The 26,553-nt window shown below is 40.1% G+C and overlaps 1 protein-coding gene across 7 annotated transcripts in view; it reads right to left on the bottom strand.

Moving 5' to 3' along the window:
- The window catches only part of SPATS2 (spermatogenesis associated serine rich 2), a 145,167-nt gene extending 120,226 nt beyond the window's left edge, over window positions 1-24,941 (bottom strand). For 3 of the 7 annotated variants that reach the window (XM_072654588.1, XM_072654589.1, XM_072654590.1), the window contains exon 1: window positions 24,004-24,202. The gene's annotated coding sequence lies outside the window, so the exon portion shown is untranslated. Of the gene's footprint in view, window positions 1-24,003; window positions 24,354-24,772 lie in introns of those variants that run through there. The other 4 variants (XM_072654586.1, XM_072654587.1, XM_072654591.1 and 1 more) reach the window with 4 other exon arrangements.
- Window positions 24,942-26,553: the final 1,612 nt, after the last annotated feature.

Below are 26,553 nucleotides of genomic sequence, written 5' to 3'. Positions count from 1 at the left end.
TATGAAAGGCTTTGAACACTAAACTGAGGACATTATTTTTGATCCTGAAGGTGAAAGGGAGATAGTGACGTTCATTTAATGGGGAGGAGGTGGGGGAGACATTGTCAAACCTGAACTTTAGGAAGATCTCTGGCAGCTGAGCGAAGAATGGACTATAGTGGTGAACTGTAGTGGAGAAAGACCTCTTGTGGCAAGGAGATCAACCAGTAAGTACTGTGATAGGTGTGAGGTGATGTAGACCTAAACTAGAATGGTGGTATGAGAGGAGAGAAGGCCCTATTTTGCATAATTTTATTTAAAGGTTCTGCTCTTATATTTTTACAGACTTTTCCAACATCAAATAAAAAAGAAATGGAATATAAAATATATAGGCAATGGGATATAGAAATCTATCTTGCCCTATAGGAAAATAGAAGGGAAGGGGTTAAGAGGTGGTGGGTAACAGAAGGGAGGGCAGATTAAGAGAAGGGATAATTTTCTAATTGCACACCAACTTGGGGTGGGGGAGGGGAGAGATGGGGAGAAAATCTAGAACTCAAAATCTTGTGGAAGTGAATGTTGAAAACTAAAAAATAAATTAATTTTTTTAAAAAAAGAATTGGAATAATTTTAAATCAGACACTAGATTCCTTCAATTGCCTTAAAAGGATGTTGCAAGAACACTGAGAAAAATAAAATCACCACAGGGTGATTACACCATTACAAAATAAACTTTTTCAGAGTGGGAGGAAGTAATGTAGTAGTCAACTATAACATTTCACAGTATAAGTTACCCTCTAATCAAGAGCTTTTGGGGCTGACACTCTGAAATGTGTACCTCCATATATATAATCTACCAGGAAAGTTAAAAACAGTTCCCACCACTACCTCTATTCCTTTATATGAAAGTAGAAAAGGGAAGTAGCAAGAGTGGTAGGAAAAGTAAAGAATAGCAAAAATAAAAGTGGAAACAAACCAAGTGAGAACTATAGATATGTATAAACTTGGGTCTCTCTACTAAATAAAACTACACTAAGTCAATAAATCTTTCTCTTATTTCCCCACCCTTTCAACTAAATTATAAGCTCCCGGAGGACACAGACTATACACTGCTTCTACTAGTACAGTGTAATGACTCAGTAGTTACTTAATCAATATTTGCTGAATAGAATTCCTCTTCATTTCTCCTGGATAAGGAAGAAGAAAACCAAGAGTTCCTGGGAGAATGAACACGATGAACACTGTATCTGGGTCACTCAATTTTGCCAGAGCCATGATGTGGCAGATGAAGAAGAAGAGTAATGAAGAGGGAATGGGTCAGGAAGTTGATCCGGGGATAGAAAAAAAAAAAAAAGAGAACTACTCTCTTTAGAAGCAGTGGATGAGAAGCATGTTGGGAAGTTCAAAGTGAAGGACCCAAAAAAGTTGGACTTCACTTTACCAATCTAGGTAAGATAGGATAACAGACTGATGGAGTGAGGGGGTAGGGGTGTCTAATAAGAGTTAAACACTGTCACCTGACCAAAACTCTGCTTTATCTGGTAAGGGTTAGAGAAGGGAGACCAAGGCTAATTGCAGGAAAAATGGATCTTCCCTCTCCTCTTAAGTACCCTGTATGTATCTCATGCTGTCCTCTGGGTCCCCAACTAGGGCAATCTACACAGCACTGCCCCAGGATCCCCAGTTCCAAAATTACTTCTAGTTACTTTTGCCAATGCAAAACATCTTTAAATGCATCTCAAGAAGGTATTAGAAATTAAATCACTAATAATCCTCTAATTGTAATTGGTAAAAACCTTCTCATAGTGAGGGAGACGTCTGGGAGCAATCTGGTACATGAGAGGCCACTGTAGTAAAGTAGAAAGATTGAATTTGGAATCATACACAACTTCTGATATTTACTAGTTGAAAGACTATGGGCAAATCCCAACCTCTCTGAGCCTCCATTCTCTATATAACATAATACTTGTAGAAATTACCTCATAAACTTGTTGCGAGGATCAATTTTTTTTAAATGCTATTTTATACATCTTAAAGGGCTTTATAAATAAATGTCAGCTGTTTTAAAAATTATCTACTAAAGTGGATGGAAAAGACTGAAAATGAAAGTTAATGGTCTTCTGGCTCAGAGTCACTTCTTTGTCACTTGCTCCTTTCCCACAAGTTTCTTTTCTGGAGACTCCCATCTCTTCTTCAACGTTCAATGGAGAGGGACAACTCCCAAGGAAGAGAGAAAAGGGCAGACCAATTATAAGACATAAATTTCATGGTCCATTAACCCACAATGACTAAGCAACCAAGTCTCCTTGCTTTTCTACACTCCCTCTGAGATGTATGGATCCAGGAGCAAATCAATTAGATCAAGAAGTCTTCAAAGTAGCATCACAACTGCCTATTTCATGGAATCACTGATCCAGAGGTATAAGGAACCCTGAAGTTCAATAAGTCCAGCCCACTAGGCCCAGAGATGATAAGTTACTTGCCAAGCCTCTGAAATGGAACTTGAATACTAGTCTTTATGACTTCAACGCTTTTTCCACTAACCACCCCCAACTCTCCCCTCTTATTAACATCTCTATCAAGGGCACCACCATTTCCTCATTCATTGTTGCCTCTTTCTTCACTCTCCATTATTCAACAGTTGCCTATCATCTCTTACATTCTTCCCCTTCTCTATACTTAAAGAGGCACTAGCCCACTTCAGGTCTCATCACTTCTTGCTTGGATTACTTAAACAGCCTCTTAGTTACCCTGCTTCAAGTCTCTTGCCTCCATTATCCATCTTCCACACAGCTGCAAAACTGCTGTTACAGAAGCACAAGTCTGACCATGTGCCATGCCTGTTCAAGAAATTTCAATTACCTCTAGAATAAGATGCCAACTCCTCCGTCTGACAAACTCTTCCAAAACTTGAGGCTGGTCTACCTTTCTAGGCTGACTACACATTACTTCCACTCCTGAACTCTATAACCCAGTCAAACTGGCCTACTTAGTATTCTCTACACTAGACATTATTACATTTCTCATTTCTGGACCTTTTTCACAGGTCACCTATCTATGCCTGGCAACTTGATTTTGCCTTGTGGAATATCTAGCTTCCTTCAGAGCTCAGCCCAAATAGCAGCTCCTATAGAAAGTCTACTTTGATCCCCTTAGTGCAGAGAGTCCCAACCTGGAATGTGTGTACTCCCAGTGAATTTGAGAAGCTTGTCAAAGTGTACAAGGGCTATTTCAGTTATATTTTAGCTCTATCATATACATATATATACACACACACACATATATATACATACACACAAATCTATATTATAGCTTATAGCTCTATCCTACTAAAATTAATATATTTTATATTGATACACATGGTAAACATTAGAATTTATTTCCTTTCATACTGAATGGAAGTAAAGTTTGTTGAAATCCAAGGAATATAAGGACCATAAAAGGTTGGGAAACTTTGCCTGAGCTATAACTATATATGTGTAAGTATATTTTTATGTCCATATATCAGAAATGAGACCAAGAGCCATTCCCAAATGGATAAGAGATCCAGGCATATGAAGAATTAGGAAAAGAACAGCCTCTGCCGTCAAGGATCTGGCATCAAATTAGGAGAAATAGCATGTGTGAAGAAAATTGTGTATAAAATATACATAAGGTATATATGAAGCAGTTTTTTATGAAAGGTCACTAGCAGCTCGGGCAAAGTTTCTAATGTTTACCATCTTCCATTCAGCCACCAAAGTGCTTTTCCTAAGTCACAGGCCCAACTATGTCAGAACTCTATTTAGTAAAGTTCAATGGTTCCACATGAAATAAAAATCCTCTATTTGAGAATCAAAGTTATAAATAACCCTCCACCCTCCACTCACATTTCTAGTCTTCTTTTTAACCCCCAAGTATGCTCTGACTCAGTGACACTGACCTCCGTGCTGTTCCATGAACAAGACACTACATCTGTTGGCTCAGTGCATTTTCTTTGGCTGTTCCTCATGCCTGGAATGATCTCCCTCATCTCTACCTCCTTGTTTTTCTGGTTTCCTTTAAGTCTCAACTAAAATTCCATTTTCTATAAAAAAACTTTTCCCAATCTTTCTTAATTCTAGTGCCTTCCCTCTCTTACTATCTATTCTGTACATAGACAATTTGTACATATATTTGCTTGCTGTCTCTTACTAGATTGTGGGCTCCTAGAGGATGGAGACTGTTTTTGCCTTTCTTTCAGTGATTAGTACGGTACCTGGAACATAGTTTGGTGCTTAATAAATGCTTATTGACTGAAAAATCTGTTTCGTTTCTTTAATATTTTATTTTTTCCAATTACATGTAAAAAACAATTTTTAACATTTTTTAAATTTTGAATTCCAAATTCTCTCCATTTTTCCCAACTCTCCCTAAGACAATAATATATGTGCATGTGCATATGTACATGTGCAGTCATGCAAAACCTACTTCCATATTAGTCATGCTGTGAAAGAAGACATAGACCCTCTCCAAAAAATGAAAAAAAAAAAAAGTAAAAAATAGCATGCTTTGGGCATAGACCAACGCCTGACACGGTACACAAGAATAAAGTCCAAATGGATACACAGTTGAGGTATAAAGACTGAAGCTATAAACAAAATAGGGGAGCAAGGAATAGTGTTATTTGTCAGATTTATGGACAATGGAGAAATTTATAACCAAACAAGAGATAGAGAACATTACGAAGTGCAAGATGGATAATTTTGATTACATTACACTGAAAAGTTTTTGCACAAACAAACCCAATGCAACCAAGGGAAGCAGAAAACTGGGAAAGAATTTTTGCAACTAGTATCTGTAATAAAGGCCTCATTTCTAAATTATACAGAGAATTGAGTCAAATGTACAAAAATACAAGTCACTCTCCAATTGATAAATGGTCAAAGGATATGAACAGGCAGTTTTCAGAGGAAGAAATTAAAGCTGTCTATAGTCATATGAAAAAATGCTCTAAATACTCCTGATTAGATAGAGAGATGCAAATCCAAACAACTATGAGGTATCACATCATACCTATCAGAGGCTAACATGACAAGATAAGATGACAAATGTTGGAGATGTGGGAGAGCTGGAACACTAATTCACTGTTGGTGGAGCTGCGAGCTAATCCAACCATTCTGGAGAGCAATTTAGAACTATGCCCAAGAGCTACAAAAATGTACATATCCTTTGACCCAACAATATCACTTCTAGGAGGGGCAGCTAGGTGGTACAGTGGATAGAGCACCAGTGGCGGAGTCAGGAGGACCCGAGTTCAAATTTCACCTCAGACACTTGACACTCACTAGCTGTGTGACCTTGAGCAAGTCATTTAACCCCAATTGTCTCATCCCGATGAATATCTGGTCACTGGATTCAGATGACTCTGGAGGAAAAGTGAGGCTGGTGACCTGCACAGCCCTCACTCACTCAAAACAAAGTCAAGTGCAAGTCATGTCATCATTTCTCTGATGTCATGGTCTTCTTAGGCAATGAAGGACAAAACAAATCACTTCCAGAACTGTATCCCAAAGAAATCCTAAAATGGTAAAGGGTCCCATGTGTACAAAAATATTTATAGCAACTCTCTTTGTGGTGGCCAAGAACTGGAAATCGAGGGGATGTCCATCAATTGGAGAATGGCTGAACAAGTTGTGGTATATGAATGTAATGGAATACTACTGTGCTATAAGAAATGATGAACAAGAAGACTTCAGAGAGGCCTGGAAGGACTTATATGATCTGATGCTGAGTGAAAGGAGTAAAACCAGAAGATCACTGTACACAGTAACAACCACAGTGCGTGAGGAGCTTTTCTGGTAAACTTAGCTCTTCACAACAATGCAAGAACCTAAAACATTCCCAAAGAAGTTTTGAGGCAAAATGCCATCCACATCCAGAGAAGGAACTATGGAATTGGAACACAGGATGAAGCAGAATATTTTCTCTTGTGTTATGTTCTGTTTTGATTTTTCTCATGGTCTCTCCCATTCATTTTAATTCTTCTATGCAATGTGACTAATGTGAAAATGTATTTAATAAGAATGTACGTGTAGAACCCATAGAAGACTACATGCCACCTCAGGGAAGGAGAGAAAATCTAACGCTTACGGAAGTGATTGTAGAAAACTGAAAACAAATAAATTAATTTTAAAAAAATAGTATGTTTCAATCTGCATTCAGACTCCATCAGTTCATTCTCTGGAGGTAGGCATTTTTCATCATAAATCTTTCAGAATTATCTTGGATCTTTGTATTGCTGAGAATAGCTAAGTTATTCACAGTTGATCATCATACAATATGATGCAAGTTGGGTATTGCCCTTATTAATTTGTTTCAATTTGCAGGGCTCAGATACTCAAATGGATCTGCAATCTCACTGATCTAGTTCCTTCAATAGCAAAGATCGTAACCAGACAGCTAATCTCATGTGACCTGACATCCATGTCCTCCCATACATTTGCCTCAAGGGGTTTTTAATGTGGCTTCTGCTATGAAAATATATATGTCATGCTGACAGAGAATCCTGAAATAAAGTGCTTATTGTAAATTGTGCCTATAATAAAAATCAGCAGCTTGGCTTGTCTGAAATTTTCTCACATTTTACTTAGGTTTAGTTGGGTAAAGAAGGCATATTACCACTGAATGGTAATACTAAAGACTAAGTCTGAGGAAGGGAGCACAATGAGGAGAATCATTTCCCTGAATCCATTCATTTATCATTCATCACAAATATTATCTATTACATTAGAATGTTTTAGGTATGCCAAGTACCATGTAGCAGAACATGTGAAAGATATGTTCCCTACTACCTGCTATTACATATAATCTAACCAGACAACACAAAGCATTCACTCACACACAAAAAAGTATGTACCAAGCAGGTAGATGGCACAGTGAATAGAGCATCAGGCCTGGAGTAAGGAAGAGCTGAATTCAAATCGAACATCAGACACGTACTAGCTGTATGACCTTGGGTAAGTTATTTAACCTTGTTTGTCTCAGTTTCCTTACCCATAAAATGAGCTGCAAAAGGAAACAGCAAACCACTCCAGTATCTTTGCCAAGAAAACCCCAAAAGGGGCCACGAAGAGTCAGACATGACTGAAAAATGACTAAATGATATCAAGCACAAGGTTAGCATCCAGGTTCTGTCACTTATTCTATATGTAACTTTGGGGAAGTCATTTAATGTCTCTGGGCCTCAGTTTTTTCATCTATGAAATAATGGGATTGACCTCAGGCTCCTTCCAGTTCTAAGCCTGTAATTCAGAAAAACATGGAAAAATGTGCATGAACAAACAGTGAAATAAGCAGAACCAGAACAATAAATATAATGATTATCAGAATGGAAAGAATGATTATAAGAATGCAAATGAAAAAATGACTTAAAAGAAGCCATTCTCAAAGAAATAGAGAGAAAAACTGTCCCAGAGAACAAAAAAATGAAACATACCTTCCTCTTGACAGAAAAGCTACTGAGGAGTGGGTTTCCAAAAAGACTATTAAGAAGGGGCATTCTGGAAGGAAGGAATCACATGGATAAAAGGACAGAGATGTGGCATTTTGGAGAGATACTGAAAAGAAGAGTTTGGATGGCATGTGGGGAAATAAGAGAAGGATAGAAATACAAGAGTCAGATTATGGAAAGCAGGCAGTGGGGAACCATTCAAATTTTTAAGTAAAGAACATGACAAAAGCATGTTCCAGGAAGATTAATCTAGCAACGGTGTCCAGGATAGACTGGAAGGGGAAAAGAACGAAGGCAAATCAGTAGAAAGTAATGGTTCACCACTGAAATAAGGGTCTAAAGTATAATAGAAATAGTAGAAAACAAATAAAGGAATGACATTAAAAGAAAGGTGACATGTTAAATAAGGCATAGTACTGGCTTATTCTCTTGCTTAAAAAATCTCTCATTCTCCTGCTTCAGTGACTACCTATCACAGGGTATAAAACACAAAATACAATCTCCTCAGCCTGGTATTTAAAGGACTCCACAATGTGGCTCCCACCTACCCTTCCAGACATATTTCTTATCACTCCCTTGATGTACTCTATATCCCAGCTAATTTCACCTACTAGGCACTCCTCAAACTCTACAATCTAATGATTTTACATAAACTGTGTTATGGTTACTAAAATGAACTCTCTCTTCACTTACAACTTTTCGTTCAATAAACCACTCCCCCCACTGTCCACTCTGAATCACCACTCTCTCCCACTCCACAGTGGTTACTCCTTTCTCCCTCTTCAAAATATAACATATTTACTTAAGTAGGGGCATGGTTTAGCCCCATAGTAGAACATAAATTCCTAAGACTTTGGGGATACCCTGTATTTGAAAATGATTATATGAAAACAAAACCCATCAATAAAACAATCTGTCTTACAATTAATTGGAAATGAAAGATCAGCACTAGTGATATAGACTGGAGTCTAATAGGAATGTAGAACTTTGACAGTAAGGTATAAAGAAGAATTTAAGTAGAAGTCAAAACCTGAGGAAATGCTCTCTTAGAGGTCGAAATAAGCAGCCACAGAAGAAAATAAAGAAAGTGGCCAGAACAGTCAGAGGAGTATCAGATTCAGAGTAACCAAAGGATTTCAAGGAAAAGGCCTGTAATATGAAATATTATAAAGGTAGTTAAAAGACAAAAATTGAGAAAGTAGCAATAGCTTTTCCTATGTTTCAATGTAAATATGCAAATATATACTTTTTCTACATTGTATGTCATGTGTTAAATGTCTTTGTTTTATTTACATCAGTATTCTCAGCAAAGTCAAGAACGATGGCTCTTGCAGAATGAAGCAGACAATTTTCTTTTGCATTATGTTTTGTTTTGTTTTATGATTTCTCCCATTCATTTTAATTCTTCTATGTAACATGATTAAGGTGAAAATGTATTTAATAGGAATGTATGCGTAGAACCTATATTAAATTGTATGCTGTCTCAGGGAGGGAGTGGAGAAGGAGGGGGAGGGAGGGGGAAAAAATCTAAGATATATGAAAGAGATTGCAGAGCACTGAAAACAAAATAATTTAATTTGAAAAAAAGAACCATGCCTCTCTCACTGATTATCCATTAGAAAATACATAAGCATGGAGTGGAATATTATTTATGTGATAAAAAAAATGAAGAGATGGTGTCAAAGCAATCTAGGAAGATTTGTATACATTGACACAAAGTGAAGTGAACAGAACCCAGAGAATAATTTATTAATATCATTATTGCAACAAAATACAATTAATAACCTTATTGTAATAACTTACAATAACACTGTAAAGAAAAACAACTTTGAAAGACTTAAGAATTCTAATCAATGGATACCAGTGGTGTCAAACTCAAAGAGAAACCAATTCTCAACTGACTTAGAAGACCACAAATTCACATTATTTGTGTTATACTGTATTTTTTTAAGTGTTGCTAAATATTTCCCAATTATGTTTTATTGTATCTCCACTCAGGAAATATCTTGCTAGCCCCAAGAGAATTTGACACCTTTGAAGTACACAACCACAATTCCAGAAGATCAATGACGCAGTATTCTGTCCACCTTCAGAGAGAAAGCTGATAGACTAAAGGTAGAGAATGAGTCATACAATATAGCAATCTGTTTTGTTTGATCTTGTATACTTGTTACAAGGGTTTCCTTTCCTTTTTTAATTGTAAAGGGGAGGTGAAAGGTAATGGGACTGGAGGGGCTAGCAAAGGTTACCAAAAGAAAAGAGTATCATCAAATCTTTTTAAATGCACAGAAGATAACAGAAGAAAACACAAACAAGAAGGACAGCTTTGAAATCATATGTTAAAGTTACTGTGTAGTGCTCTTCCTTGTTTTTCCGAAGAAGACCAATGACATCATGGGTGATGTCTTGACCTGCATGTGAACTGGATTTAAGTGAGGTAGAACTGCACAAAGCTGTCAGCCTCACTCTCTCTCTTCAAGTCATCTAAGTTCGGTAGCAAGACAAAGTCAAAAAGACTGGTGATTCATGGAATGCAGTAAATGACCTTGGTATTCTCAATGTCTGACCAAGCTCTAAGTGCTCCACAGCACCTGCTTCAGCCACCTTCATGGCCACTGGAACAAATTGTTCTCATCTGCCCATTCTGCCAGGGAAAGATATCATATGTCTGGGGCAAACATCTCCCTAACTCACCAATAGTTTTGAGGCTTATCAGTTACCCTTAACCTGGGTTAGCCAGTCTGCTGAGACTGTTTTACCAAGATGACATACAAATACAATTTTTCCCAATTTACCCTTAATACCACTGGCCAATTAAATACCTACGGCAATCCACACAATATTAAGCTTCATAAGAATAATATATCTATAAATAGCTTTGTCATGACATAACAGAAGCTGCACTTAATTAACAGGATGATGTGCTGAAGGCACTAAGGAAGTGAGTTCAAGTCACAGATCTAATACCTATTTAAGTACCAGCTGTAATCCTAGATTAGTCATTTAACTTTTCTGTGCCTCAGTTGTATCATCTGTAAAATGGGGATAATAATTCTTAAAATAGCCTTTGAGTAAGAAATACCTGGACTCTAGTCCTACCTGACACATACTGATTAACTGTTAATAATTAATAAACAAATCACTTAACCTCTCAATGCCACAGGTAATTATTAAAAAGTTGCTTAACTAAATCAGTGGAAGAAATTTCCACACTGGAAATTTCACAGAGCAATAAAATCACAGGTTCAGCTCCTCCTCCAAAAGTACTTGTTCTCACCCAATGTACAGGGTTACTATGAAGAAAGCATTTTGCAAACTTTAAAAAACGGCATAAATATCAATTATCATTTCAGTGATCCTGCTGGCTTGACTTTTAAGTGCCAACATGACAAATGAACATTATAACACTTGTCTACCAGGTTGCTTTGAGCACTTAAAAACATACAACAGATTATTTCCAGCATATATCTATATCTATCTATCAGTACCAAATTACATTCTGTCATCCTCATTTGGAACAAAGAGAAAACAGAGCAGCAGTTGGGCTTATGTTACCAATAAAAATAAGAATTGTCAAAGTGGGGGTAGGTGTACTATCACCTAAGATCCTGCCAGGTAGGATGAGCTTTTTCCCTAAAAGGCAAAGAAGCTATCTCCAAGATGAGATTGGTCCAGGGGGTTATGATTTGAGCTGCTGAAACAGCTTTCCTAGAAGCCAAAGGCATAAAAAGGCCTGCCCTTGAGGAGTTAAATGCCCTTCACACTTAACAATCTGACCCTAAAGTCAACATTCTGCCCTGATCACACACATTTCTATATGGAAATGAGGAGTGGCTTTGCCTACCTGAACCAGCACTGTATCCTGGTTGAATATCTTTTCCATGTTATAACTAAATGAACCTTTTGTTAACTCTCAGATGTTCTGCAACATTCATTTCCTTACAATCCCAAACTTGAGTCACAAGACCAATCTGAGTCCGGCTTGGTCCACTGCCCATAACATCAAGAACTCACAGGTACCCATGCCAATTTATGTGAATGCAAATGCCAAGTCAACACTTATTCACTCAACCTATTCATTGTTTGAGCTTCCCTTTGAGGTTAATCTACCGCCTGTTAAAATTCTTTGCTGTTACTGTCTACTGCTCCCCAGACCTACCTCTAACTCCCAAGAAGACTTACAAGCATTGAATCTTAAAAGAGCCAGAAGAGCCCTTAAAGGTCATCTAGTCCAACTTCTTATTCAATGAATGAATCCTGATAACATCCCTAAAAGATAGTCATTCAACCTCTGTTTTACCAAATAAAGCAGTCCAGTGTTTGAGAACTCAAAAACGTTAGAAAGTTTTTCTTTATGCTGACCAAAAATATTCATTTATAATTTCCACTAATTCCTTCTAATTTTTACTTCAGGTTAACCCATCCTCTATATGACATCCCTTCTAATGTTTAAAGAAAACAGTAAGATTTCCTCATCTGTAAAATTAGGGAGGTTGGACTAGATCTAAATCTATGATCCTATGTCCCATATAAATTCTCCAGGAAAAAGAGGAATAATTTAAGAATCACTGGAAAGAAAAGTGGGTTAGGAACAGTGATGAAGAAAAAAAGGGAGGGGCCACTGAAACATGTACAAAGCAAAAACAGAAAGATCTTCAGTGGAAAGTCCAAAAAAGCAGGCCAGAGAGAAGAAAAAAATCACAGAAACTCAGTATAAAAGAACTTAAGAGATCATATCATGCCTATTCTTTTTTAATTATTAATATTTTGTTTCTCCCCAATTACAAGTTAAAACAATTTTTAAACACTTTTTTAAAGTTTTGAGTTCCAAATTCTATTCCTCCCTGAGACAGAGAGCAATCTGATGTAATTTATACATGTGCAATCATGTAAAACATTTCCATACTAGTCATTTTGTACAAGAAGATTCGAACAAAAAAAAGGACGAAAGAAAGTGAAAAATAGAATGCTTCAGCCTGTATTCAGATAGCATCAGTTCTTTCTCTGACGACAGATAGAATGCTTTACCCTACTCCTTTGGAATTGTTCTCAATCACTGTATTGCTGAGAATAGCTAAGTCATTCAGAGTTCTTCATCATACAATATTAGTGTGTACAACATTCTCCTGGTTCTACTCACTTTACTTTGTATCAGTTCATTTGTCTTTCCAGATTTTTCTGAAATCATCCTAATTGTCATTTCTTACAGCACAATAATATTCCATCACAACCATGTACCATAGCTCAGTTAGCCATTGCCCTCTCAATTTCCAATTTTTAGCCAAAAAAAGAGCTGCTACAAATATTTTTGTACAAATAGGTTCTCTCCCCTCCTCCTTTTTTAGATGCCCTTAGAATATAGACCTAGCAGTGATATTGCTGAGTCAAAGGGTATGCAGTTTTATAGCCTTTTGGGCATAGCTCCAAACTGTAGTTGAGCCTACTCTTAATTCTAGAAGGTGCTGGTGGTCCCCACCCTACATACTATGTATTCTTACCAATGATGTGTGTGTTCGTCCTTCATTGCCAAAGAAGACCATGCCATTAGAGAAATAATGACATGACTTGCACTTGACTTTGCTTTGAGTGAGGGAGGGCTGTGCAGTTCACCAGCCTCACTTCTCCTCCAGAGCCATCTGAATCCATCAGGATGACTGGAGATGACCCAGGATGAAACAATTGGGGTTAAGTGACTTGCCCAATGTCACACAGCTAGTGAGTGTCAAGTGTCTGAGGTAAGATTTGAACTCAGGTCCTCCTGACTCCTGCACTGGTGCTCTATCCACTGCACCACCTACCTGCCCCAACCAATGATGTATATTTCTATGGTTAAATATGCCCTAGGTTTATGTGGGGCTATACTATTTTGAATTTTCTTTCTATGCTATTTCAGTGCTTTGGTTCTGAACTAAATGCATCCTCTGACTGACTAAAGAAACAGTAAGCATTTAGGTAGAGGAAATCACAAACCATGGTGTTTTTTTGAGACCAAGGAACCAACAAGTACCTTGAACTTAGGGTACCTGTTCTGGAGGTCCCAAATTGCTATACATAGGTTACTGTTTTTTGTCATTGCATGACATTCTGTCTATTATAGATAGAGAATATGTAGAGAACTTTGCAACACTTTTTCTCATTAAGGGATTTACTTCTAATTGTTCCACCTCAGTATGCTACGGTTGCCATTTCTAGTCAAATAACTATCTTTTTTAACTTTTAAAGTTTTCTCTAGTCTTCTGCTTAAAGCTGCTGCCTCATATTTTAGTACATAGTGAAATGAGTGGGACTGTCTAAAAGTAGGACATATGGTCTGGATGCAGTTCTCTGAAGGGAGAGTGGGTGGGATTTTCATGATTCTCATTATTTTGGTCTCATCTGTCCCCTTCAGTACATCACCCCAGGGCAGTCAAGGTACGATGAGAAGAATAAAAGACAATACTGGATCAACTGCACAAGAATTATGTGATATATATGTATATACACACACATATATTTACACACAGACACATGTATGTTTAACATGTGTTAAATACAGGAAGCAGATTTCCACAATAAAGTTTTCTAAAAAAGAGATTATAGTATTTATAGAAAAATACTTTCTTATGAGGACAAAACAGAAAAGATCTAAATCTTCCAGCTACATGACACCATTAATCTAGAGACTTTTAAATTGGAATAAACGGCATTTGAAAAAAGACAAACTAATCTTTTTAATATGGCTTTCTACTTTCTTGTTTTAGACGTATCATTTGACAGCATACTATCAACATTAACAGAGTTCAAAGAAAAAGAAATTTTGATTCCATCTTCTCTTTCCACTGCTATTAAATACAGGCCAAAGAATTCTTGTATCAACTGCTCAGCAACAATATTAACTGCAACTATGCTAGGCAGATTCTGGCTATATGTAGCTATCAAGCCTTTTAAAAATTAAATGCAAGAATAATGTAGTCCACGGAAGCAAAATGTAAATATACCATTAATACTGAGCTATTTCAAGAGCTGAGAAGAAACTGATCATCCTAATGCTATTTCACAATGGAGCAATTGGTCGATTCAGTTATGTTTGGATTGTCTCCCCAATTCCATTTTCTGTCACCAATGGAGTAAATCAGGAATTTAATCTAATTCTGCTTATCTTTCTAAACAGTTAGAATTGAAATTCCAAGGAAAAAAGATGCTGGTAGCAAATATCTCTTTAAAGGCCTTTTCTATTTATACGGACTTGAAGCTTCCCAAACTATTTTACAGGCAAGAGCCAATTTTTGTTGTGTCCAACTCTTTGTGACCCTGTGGACCACTGTTGGCAAAATTACTGGAGTGGTTTGCCATTTCCTTTTCCAGTGGATTAAGGCAAACAGACATTAAGTGACATGCCCAGGGTCACACTGCTAGTAAGTCTCCGAGGCCAGATTTGAATTTAGGTCTTCCAGACTTCAGGCAGTGCTCTATCCACTCACTTAGCCGCCTCTTATGGGCAAGACAACATGTAGCAATTACAGGTTGTGTCTTCTGTGTCCTGAAACACTAACACATGGTACGCCATATTAAATGGAATTGCAGCATCAGCATATTATAGGCTCTCGGACTACAAACAAAAGCCACACGTTACTATGACTCCAGCAGACCTAAATAAACCAAAAATTTACCTCACGCTGCCAACTTAGAAACAATATGGGGGGGGGGGGCGGAGCCAAGATGGCGAAGTAGAAAGACGCACATACACACAGCTCCGAACCCACAAACCACAGAACGGCTAGAGGGGACCAACCCAGGGCGAATTCTGCACCCAGAGACCACAGAATATTGGAGCGAGGGAGATTTCTGTTCCGGAGAGACTTGCAAACCTCTCGTGGGGGGTCCTTCGCGCCGTGGACTGGGCGCCGGGAAGGGGAGCAGAGGGCAGCCCTGACGCAGCAGCGACACCGTGAGGAAAAGATCCGAGAGGGCTACGGGGACGGGATCTCCAGCGGCGACACAAGCCCCCCCACCAACAGGTGACTGACGGGGGTAGGTGAGAGAGTGTCTTTGGCAGGTCGAGAGGGGAGTGGGGTGCCCCCATGGCTCGGGCCCCCCCTGGGAGATAGAAGCTGAGAGGCGGCTGCAGACAGGGGCTCCCCAAGCGGGTGGGAGCCTGGATCCATTGTGGAAGGTCTGTACATAAACCCCCTGAGGGAACTGAGCCTGAGAGGCGGCCCTGCCCCAACCTGACCAACTGAACTTAATTCTCACACTGAATAGCTGCCCTGCCCCCGCCAAAAGCCCTAAGGTGGGAAGCAGCATTTGAATCTCAGTCCCCAAACGCTGGCTGGGAGGACCAGGAGGGAGGTGGGTGTGAGGAGAATATTCAGAGGTCAAGCCACTGGCTGGGGAGAATGCCAAGAAAAGGGAAAAGAAATAAAACTATTGAAGGGTACTTTCTCGGAGAAAAGACACCTCCTCCCTTCCTTTCTGACGAGGAAGAACAATGCTTACCATCAGGCAAAGACACAGAAATCAAGGATTCTGTGTCCCAGCCCACCCAATGGGCTCGGGCCATGGAAGAGCTCAAAAAGAATTTTGAAAATCAAGTTAGAGAGGTGGAGGAAAAACTGGGAAGAGAAATGAGAGGGATGAAAGAGAAGCATGAAAAGCAGATCAGCTCCCTGCTAAAGGAGAACCAAAAAAATCTTGAAGAAATTAACACCTTGAAAACTAGCCTAACTCAATTGGCAAAAGAGGTTCAAAAGGCCAATGAGGAGAAGAATGCTTTCAAAAGCAGAATTAGCCAAATGGAAAAGGAGATTCAAAAGCTCACTGAAGAAAATAGATCTTTCAAAACTGGAATGGTACAGATGGACGCTAAGGACTTTATGAGAAAGACAGATATCACAGAACATAGCGTGCAGATTCGAAAAATGGAAGATAATGTGAAATATCTTATTGGAAAAACAACTGACCTGGAAAATAGAATCAGGAGAGACAATGTAAAAATTCTGGGACTACCTGAAAACCATGATCAAAAGAAGAGCCTAGACATCATCTTCCATGAAATTATCAAGGAAAACTGCCCTGAGATTCTAGAACCAGAGGGCAAAATAAATATTCAAGGAATCCACAGATCACCGCCTGAAAGAGATCCAAAAAGAGAAACTCCTAAGTATTGTGGCCAAATTACAGAATTCCCAGGTGAAAGAGAAAATATTGCAAGCAGCTAGAAAGAAACAATTCAAGTATTGTGGAAATACAATCAGGATAACACAAGATCTAGCTCCCTCTACATTAAGGGATCGAAGGGAATGGAATAGGATATTCCAGACGTCAAAAGAACTAGGACTAAAACCAAGAATCACCTACCCAGCAAAACTGAGTATAATACTTCAGGAGAAAAAATGGTATTTCAATGAAATAGAGGATTTTCAAATTTTCCTGATGAAAAGACCAGAGCTAGAAAGAAAATTTGACTTTCTAACACAAGAATGAAGAGAACCATGAAAAGGTGAACAGCAAAGAGAAGTCATAAGGGACTTACTAAAGTTGAACTGTTTACATTCCTACATGGAAAGACAATATTTGTAACTCTTGAAACATTTCAGTATCTGGGTACTGGGTGGGAGTACACACACACACACATGCACACACGCACACATACATAGAGACAGAGTGCACAGAGTGAATTGAAGAGGATGGGATCATATCTTAAAAAAAAAAATGAAATCAAGCAGTGAGAGAGAAATATTGGGAGGAGAAAGGGAGAAGTTATATGGGGCAAATTATCTCTCATAAAAGAGGCAAGCAAAAGACTTATTAGTGGTGGGATAAAGAGGGGAGGCAAGAGAAAAACATGAGGTCTACTCTCATCACATTCCACTAAAGGAAAGAATATAATGCACACTCATTTCGATAGGAAAACCTATCTCATAATACAGGAGAGTGGGGGACAGGGGCACAAGCAGGATGGAGGGGAGGGCATGGGGAGGAGAATGCAATCCGAGGTCGACACTCATGGGGAGGGAAAGGACCATAAGAAAATAGAAGTAATGGGGGACAGGATAGGATGGAGGGAAATATAGTTAGTCCTATACAACACAACTAGTATGGAAATCATTTGCAAAACTAAACAGATTTGGCCTATATTGAATTGCTTGTCTTCCAAGGGGAAGGGGTGGAGAGGGAGGGAGCTAAAGAAGTTGGAACTCAAAGTGTTAGGACCAAATGTAATGTTCTTACCACTGGGTAACAAGAAATACAGGTTAAGGGGTCAAGAAAGCTATCCGGCCCTACAGGACAAAAGAGAAGACGGAGACATGGACAGGGAGAGAGGATAGAGGAGAGAGCAGATTGGTCACAGGGGCAATTAGAATGCTTGGGTTTGGGGGGGGGGGAAGGGATAAAAGGGGAGAAAATTTGTAACCCAAAATTTTGTGAAAATAAATGTTAAAAGTTAAATAAATAAAAAAAAAAGAAACAATATCAAAGCAGTAAGGAACTGAAAAACAGTACCACAAAACCTGGGTACATATTTGACAAACTAGTAGATACGTCATTAAACCTTAAGAAAATCAAAGGAATGATTCAATTATGAGACAAGGGTCTTTCAGTTGCATAGAACTTTTAAGAAACTTCTATGAAACATATTAAGACAGAACTTTTAAGAAAGAAGTCCCATCTCATAGCTAAGGTCTTGTTGCAACTAACCTAGCAAAGCTCGTCACGTGAATAATGGTTAATAAGGCTCAAGAACTGAAAAAGGGTAAACTGGACACAACAGAAATATCTGAATAAAACAATAATACACAATCAAAATCAATGTAACACAGTAGTATATTAATCGGAAAACAGCAATAGGCTAACTAACTACTAAGACAAGTTGTAATCAGAGATTGTGTGGATAATTTGAAGAAGAATACTGTAAGGCTCCTGAGATGGAGCTTGAAAACAACAAAAGCTGGCATTTGTTACTAAGTAGACTATATGTATTTGGGCAGAAAAGATAGGTTTTATAAATTGGTCTTTTCAGACACACCCTATAGTAAATAACAGCATCTTCGAGTTAAAAGGGAAATGATAAATTCACCTATCAACCCTGATTCATTGCCCCTTCACATGCTCCTTACCACAAGTCTTAATGGTCAAAGATTAAGCTACTTCCTCTAAAATCATATACTTATAATTAAATCATTTTCATAATAATTCTTCTATATTCAAGCTTCCCAAAACTACCACATCCTTTCCCTTCTCAATAATGGAGGGCTACTATTTAAGGTTCCGTTCTAGTAAAATGGCTTGCCTGGCCCTGCAGACAAAAGACACTACTACTACATCTTGTTAAAATGAGTAGTATAGTCAGCCAGAAACTGGTATAAATTAACTAGATAATATTATATATAAATTATATATATAATATATATTATAAATTAACTGGTTAATTTAGGTCACTGGGCACCCAAGCTACACCCACAAAACCCACAGAGAGTTGTTAGGACCTAACATCATATCAGGGATTTGTCTCAGATTCAAATGAATTCTAATTCTCTATTTAGCTGGAAGGACATGCTGGCCCTAAAGTCAATCCTAGGAATTCAGAAAACTGGTTAGAATCTTAATGGATATTTCAGAACCAATTTGTCTTTAAGGGATCTCACAGCACCAAAGTGAGGCAAAGTTCAAAGGTAATTTCACTTGGATAACTGGGGGGTTCAAGATCTATTCTGTGAGATCCCAACTAAGAGCAACTTGAAGACACTGCAGAGGCAAGAGAAACACTGTAAAATGTGGAAGATGTGTTGGGAAGTCTTTATATTTATCGCAAGAAGACAATTATTTTTATAGCATTTGAAAAAAAATGAAGTAGGAGGCCAGCCACAACTTGAGACAGTTTTTTGTCACTCTGCAGTGACAGTGTATTTCAGCAATTTCATGCTTGCCAGTGTGTGATAACTCACTTTAGCTATACAGATGATGGGGGTCAAACAAGTGATTTTAGCAATGCGTTACTGGTCCAGTACAGACCAAGTTAACATCCCCAAAATTCTCTTCCTGTTCTTCCCACAGTCAGAAGCCATCTGCCTAGAACGTAAGAAAAGGTGGCCAGCAAAAAAATGAATCTTTTTTTCAAGGGAAAAAGGATAAGATACTTTGAATTTCCTCGAAGGCAAATAACTGGCACAGATTGCTCCATACTGATAACGCAATTTTCAAATACATACATACATATACATATATATGTATATGTTTATATATATACACACACACATATACATACATACACAGAAGATTTTGCTAAGATGATTATCTATGGTCACAGGTGTGGCTGAAAAAGTTCAATGTGCAATGAACAGTACCTTCCTCACTGTACACATGTAAAGACAACAAATTTATTAAAATATTTATTTATATTTTTCATTTTTACATTATCTACATTTCCTAATATATCCCATTAACTTCCTCCCAAGAAACCATTCCTTATAAAAGGAGTTCAGCAAACTGATAAATCAAAAAATTCTGCTGTTACTTGCCATGTCCCACACACACAGAACCACAGGTGCCCTTGGATACCTTTTCTTTGGGGCCAGCTTGATCACTATAATTTCAAAGCATCGCTTTGACTATTTTGCCATTGTTGTTCTTCTCATTTACATTGTCGTTATTTTTTCCTGGTTCTGCTTACTTTAATGCACTTCAGTTCATAGAAGTCTTCTCATGCTTCTGAATTCATATTCTTCAGTACTTAAAGACCAGTAATATCCTATTACATTCACATACCAAAACTTGTGCAGCCATTCTCCAAATGATGGGGATTTACTTTGTCTCCTGCTCTTTGCTATTACAAAAAGGGCTGTGATAAAAATTTTGGTGTATGTGGGATCTTTCTTTTTGTAACTGACCTCCTTGGCAATGCGATCTCTGGGTCAAAAAATAAAGACATTTTAGACACACTCATTTGCATGTTGTTTTCCTGAACGGCTGAATCAATTCACAGTCCCACCAACAATACATCAGTGTGTCGATCTTTCCACAATTTCTCCAACGTTGGCCATTTACATCTTTTAACATCTTTGCCAATTTGCTGGGTATGAAGTGAAACCTCAGAACTAAGAGACAACATATTTAACAGAAACTTCCATCTCCTGTTCCAGCTGAATTTTTCAACTGATTAATAAAGAGACTCAAGTCAAAATGAAATTTAACTCTTGCCAGATAACATCATATACGTGGCTAGGGACCAGACCTTTGATTTAACTGGCATAGTGAACTCTTGCACAAGTAAACTCCCTCTGTCCTTAGAGATTGGTACCTTCCCTGCAATTCAGTCTTAGAGAATTGTCTAGAGTACTGAGAAGTTAGGAGAACTATCCAGAGTCACAGGGGCAGTATATATCAAAGTCAGTACTTGAACCCGGGTCTTTCTGGCTTCAAGGTCAGCTTTCTAATCAACTATACCATGATATTTGGTATTCTACATACGATAATATATGGAAAGTGCTTTGCAGAGCTTAAGTTGCTATACAAATGTGGTAATCATTAGTGTTATTATTAAAACATCACCTTAATAATATATGTAAAGATAGTGCTGTTTCTGAGTTCTTACTGTCAGGATTTGAGTTCAAGATTATCTAGTGATATATCCCGCCTAAAAAATGTTATTTTATACACACATATGCATACATCAATATTTATATTGCAACTTAAGGTTTGAAATGCACGTTCGTAAGTTACTTCATTTAAACCTCACAATAATCTTGTGAAGTAGGTACCAGAGATATAATTATCCACATTTTATAGATGAGGAAACTGAAGCTCAGAAAAGTTAAGTAACTTCCAGAGTTACACAATGAGGGTCAGAAAGATTCAAACCTTTTGTCTGCAAGTCCAGTGTTCTTTCATAATAAAAGCCATACCTAAAAGTGATCAAGCATGATAATCACAAACTGTGGCCAAAACATGAAATAGAATCAAGTTTGTAAATAGCATCGCTAATAGGTGTAGTTCCTTCTCTAGGACCCGATTTGCTATGTGGGTAGTCAGAATATAAGTAAAAATAGGAAGCATGAAATTTCATTATATACCCTCAAGATATGAGAGGTTAGAAGCTATTCAATGGGACCTGCAAAGGTCCTCTTTGTGACCCCATTTTGGGGTTTTCTTGGCAAAGATACTAGAGTGTTTTGCCATTTCTTTCTCCAGCTCATTCTACAGATGAGAAAACCAAAGCATAATTAAGTGACAGTATCTGAGGTAGGACTTGAAATCCTGAAGATGAGTGTTCAGGATTCCAAATATAATGCCAATATAAAGTTAAAAAAAATAGTATGAAGAACACTTGAACACTGCGGATTTTCTTTGGTTTTCTTTAGTTTAGTGTCACATATACTACACACCTTTCTGTGGCATACAAGACTAACAAAGCAATAGGTGTGTCTAACAGGCAAAGCACACTGATAAATAGAGTTGGCCTCAGAAGTCAGGAAGACCTGGGGCTCCAGTCCCACCTCTGCCATACTACCTCTGTATTTACAGTCAAGTCTCTTAACCTCTCAATATCCCAAATAACTTCCTAAGACTGCAAGTAGCAGAACAGTTTACGATCTGAATTGGTAGAGTCAGTGTCTACACCAAGCATCTCCCAATACCAATGAAATCACATGTAGGGTTGCCCTAGAAAGCAAGGATGAGAAAATGTAGCTTCCTCCCTTCTTTACAAAGGAAGGGACTGACTAATAATGCAGAACACTTCATATGCTATCAGACTTGAGTGATTGAGTGACTTGATTAGTTTTGCTTAACTGACATTTTTCCTTTTTTAATTCTTTGTTACAAGGGATATCTTGAAGGATAAGGGAGGAAGAAGAATATATTTGGAAATGAAGCTCATGTAAAAACAAAAGGCAATAAAAAAATTTAAGGCATACCAAAAAAATCACAAATATAAGCAAAAAAAAAATCCAAAAAAACCTGGGACCTCAGAAATGATCTCAAACAACAAAGAGCAGGATACCTCTTCAGTAAATTGTCCAGATGTGTCCCCAAATTGCCAGAATCAGTATTTCATCTGGCTTGAGTTTCTACCAGTTCATTTTATTTACTACTGCGACTTTGTTCTAGCCTAGGAAAATAAGAAACCAAGCAAGCAATCAAGATTTAGTAACAAGCAAGTCTGTACTGTCATTAATAAAGCCACTGCAAATCAAATTCTCAGTTCTCAACTGGATTCACTTTTCACAACATGCCAAAAAAGGAGACAGTTTAGAACACTAAATGCCCACAAAAAATGGATTTTAGGACAGTTGAAAAGCAGCTTAATACCACAAGTTTGGCTCCTAAAGATACAAACTTCTATTCTCCCAACAATTTTAAGGAAGCAAACCTTAAAGAGGAAAAGCTTTCAACTGGATTTATGAAGATCTGACCACAGGCGGCACTTCAAGAAACAATGTTAATCATTCAATCTATCTGTAAGAGACATTTTTTAAAAAAAAATACCAGAATTGTTTTCCCATAATCTTTTCAAACCATTCTGAAAAAGGAGGGTAGAAAAAAGCATTACCATCAAGAAACAATCCGGAGAAGTGGGATTACTATCATGAAATCAACCAATTTTGTACATTAAACAAAAGGGCAACTGACAAGTGAGAAAACAACATTAAAAAAAACAGAAACAGCTCAGCTTTCTCTCAGAGCTGCCCAATATAGTTCCAAGGGTAGCTAAAACATACAACAAAGCGAACAAACTCCTGGCCTTCCCCAAAGTCCCAGACTGCTGAACCGCCACCGACTCCATCCGAGCCAGCCGCCCAGCACAGGTGCGCTTCCCCCCTCCGCTGCTCGTTAAGCCCCAGGTAATTTCCATATAGTATTAATTTACCTACTGAGCAGAGGGGAAACATGCTATGCATAAGACGTACCATCAGAATGAACAAGGAATAACCACCAAACCACCAGAAAAAAGCTCCTCAAGCAGAGAGGCAAGGCCTGAAAACGATCTGGATTCCAAATAAATCCAATCACCCCGAAAAACCTATAAACAAAAAAGCCCACAGGCGACCTCCGCGCTTTCTGCACCACCTGGCCTCGCGAATTCTTCAATTCTCTTAGGCTAGGCTGCTTTTTCTGGGCCCCCGGATCTTTACTCTTTCCCCCTCTTCTCTCCTTTATTTTCAAATGCTACCAGGTCTTCCTCCAATTCCATTTCCCTAGATGTCCCCGGCTCCTCTCCACCATGCCTCGTTATTTCCATAGGCACCAGAAAGCCCATTCCCCGGTTCTCCCCTCGGGTCTTACGGTACCTCGTTATTATCATTACCTACTCCACCGGCCTCCCAAGCCACGAAGCCCCCTTCTACCCTCCTGTGGCCCCTTCGGAGGACAGCCCCTAACCGTCTCCTTCTCCTTCCCCCCGCCCCCCACCCCCAGCCATCAGGGCCTGCAGGGCCTTTCTCATCCTTCCAGGGTCCGCATCCCCAGGCTGCCCCAGCTCCTCCCCCAACCACCGCTGGCCCTTCCCCCACCAGGGTCGCTCAACCAGCTTCTCCCCCCAGTCTCTTCCCTTCCTCCCTCCCCTCCCCCAGACTCACCTCACCCCTCCCCCGCGGCCGCTTTCGCCTCGACAGCGTCCCGGCTCTAGGCTCAGCGTCCGGGATGCCCTGGGGGGGGTCTGACGAGAAAAGGGGACCTTTCCTTTTTCCCCTCCGCCTCCGCCTCCGCCTCCTCCGCCGCGCTCTTCCCCCGCTCTCCACGTAAAAGCCGCCGCCTCCCCCTCCCCCACTTCCCACCTCAGCAAGGCCCCGGCGGGCCGGACCGGGAATCACCTCCGGGGCCGAGGGGGCAGGAGCTTCGACGTATTCCACCCGACCCCCTCTGGGGGGATATCTGCCCGCCCCACCCGAGAGCCTCAATCGGCGCGTGCGCCCGAAGCGCTTAGCCAGCCGGGCGCGTGCCCGCGTCGGCGCGAACCCGAGCGCCGAGCTCGAGGCCGTTGGGGAGGCGGGGAACAGCGGGCAACAGGCTGCAGTAGGTACGCTGGAGTTCGAAGGCGGCGCGCGCCGGGAGACCTCCGGGGCAGGGGGGCCTCTGTTCGGTCCCACCCCCAGGTCCCCCTTCCTCAGCCTTACTTCACCCCGGCACTTGGCACCAACACTTCGAGCGCCACCCTGACCCCCCTACACCCCCAAGTCGGGGGCGTACTAGTCCGGCGGAGGAGAAGAGGGATGGACGAGGGAGAAGAAACGGGGACGGCAGGGGTCGCGAGCGCACGCGCAGAACCGTCTGGCCCTGACCAGAGGGCGGTAGCGACGCGCGCTGGCTGGCGCGGAGATCCGAGTTCCAACGGCGGAAAGAGCCGACCTGGTTCCGGAGCTTGCCGAAGGCGAGAGCCGGGGAGGAAAGGGATGAATTAGCTCCGCCTCATCTCTACGACGGACGGACGCCAAAGGGTTCCGCCCCCTGGCCTCTTACTGTTCCACTCTGGGTCTGCAGCCTATTGGCTTCCCCCAAACTTTAACTCCGAAGCCCCCTGCGCCGTGGGGTGGGGGAGGGGAGAATGTTTGGTAACCCAGGCAACCGCCGGCTGGGGGCGTGGCCTCAGCGCGGCCTGCGGGCTCCCTCTGCGCTGACCCGCGGGACCCTGCGAGTGCCAAGTACGGCTGCCATCTGGCTACGGGTCACCCCCTCCGCTCCGGCCTGGGACGTGCGCAGCCGGGCGTCCCCCAAAACGGGATTTCCAAGGGCGTGAGCTGGCTGCGGCTGCAGCGAACTCTGCCCCTTCATCCATTTCAGCCGGTCAATAAACGTTCTCTGCTGTGTGCCAAGCGGTGGAGATGCCAAAAAGGCAGAGTCCCTGCCTCGAGAAACATTGTATATATATATATGTAACTGTAAACGGGATAACTAAGAAACAGTTAAGAGCCAGAAGGCGCTACAATTAAGAGAGGCTGAGGAAGACATCCAGTAAGAGATGGGGTTTCAGGTGGGTCTTAAAGGACGCCAGAGAGGCTGGTAGAGGAGCTGAGCAGGAAGATCATTGTAGTTTCTACCGCAGGTGTGTTTCCTGTAGTCATCCTGGGTTCCCTCCTTAGACTGCATGTGAACTTCCAGGCTGCAGCAGCTTTGTCCAACGGTGGGGAGGGGAGAGGGACAGAGGAAGATGAAGTACGGTGTGTTTCATAATATTTCATATTTTACATTTTCCCCTTGCCCTACCCCTGTGCCTAGGATTCTGCTCTGGGAGTTATAGTCTCCAGAAATATCGGTCAGTGGTATATTAGGGGAGGACTGAGAGGTAAGGAGTTGAATCTGAGATGAACCAGAAACGTCTTTGCTTCTTGTTACTTTCTGAAACCCCAGCATCCCAGAACCTCAGAGGTGATCCATCTAGTACAACCAGGAAATAAATCTCCCCTCTACATCCTCTGAAACATAACAAAGTGGGTACTGTACCTTTGTTTGAAGACCTCACGTGTTGATTCCGTTTCTGAATGGCAGTAATTGTTGGAAGTTTTTTTCTGCCACCTAAATCTCCCTCTCTGTTATTTCCTTCCATTGCTCCTTTACAGATTAAGAAACCAAGGCATAAATTTAAACAAAGTGACTGAACTATGTAGTAACCCAAGTTTTCCTTGTCCTTTGCTGTCCTCTGGAATGCACTCCAGCTTATCAATGACTTTCCTAACATGTGGCATACAAGACTTAAATACTCCAGATATGGTCTAGAGCAACATAAAGTCTAACTAATACTTCCACATAATTTGGATCCAAACTTGAGCCCTGGGTTGAATATCATATAAAGGAATTTAATAGGGATACGTAGGTGGGGGAAAAAAATCAACTTAACAAGGAAAAAAATGAGGGAGTACGAAGCTAGCCAGAAGTTTAAATGATCTCAAGGTTTTAGTGAACTGCAAGTTCAGTCAATACGTGTCAAAGTGTGCTAGAGCAGCCAAAAGTGTTCCACTGAAAAGACATAGAATTCCAGGATATGGAAGCAGTATGTGGGAACCTAAGTCTCCTATGTCCTTCACTGTCCTCAGGCCTGAACTTACTTCTCTGTAACTTCCATTTATTGTATACGTAGGCATTAAAAATTCCAACCATGTGGAGTTTGTGCCTCTCAGGCTTAGTAGGTTCCT

Source organism: Notamacropus eugenii, chromosome 3, assembly GCF_028372415.1.
Source record: "Notamacropus eugenii isolate mMacEug1 chromosome 3, mMacEug1.pri_v2, whole genome shotgun sequence".
NCBI lineage: Eukaryota > Metazoa > Chordata > Mammalia > Diprotodontia > Macropodidae > Notamacropus > Notamacropus eugenii.
The sequence above is the reverse complement of the archived record's forward strand: the minus strand, read 5'-3'. Positions and strand labels throughout refer to the sequence as shown.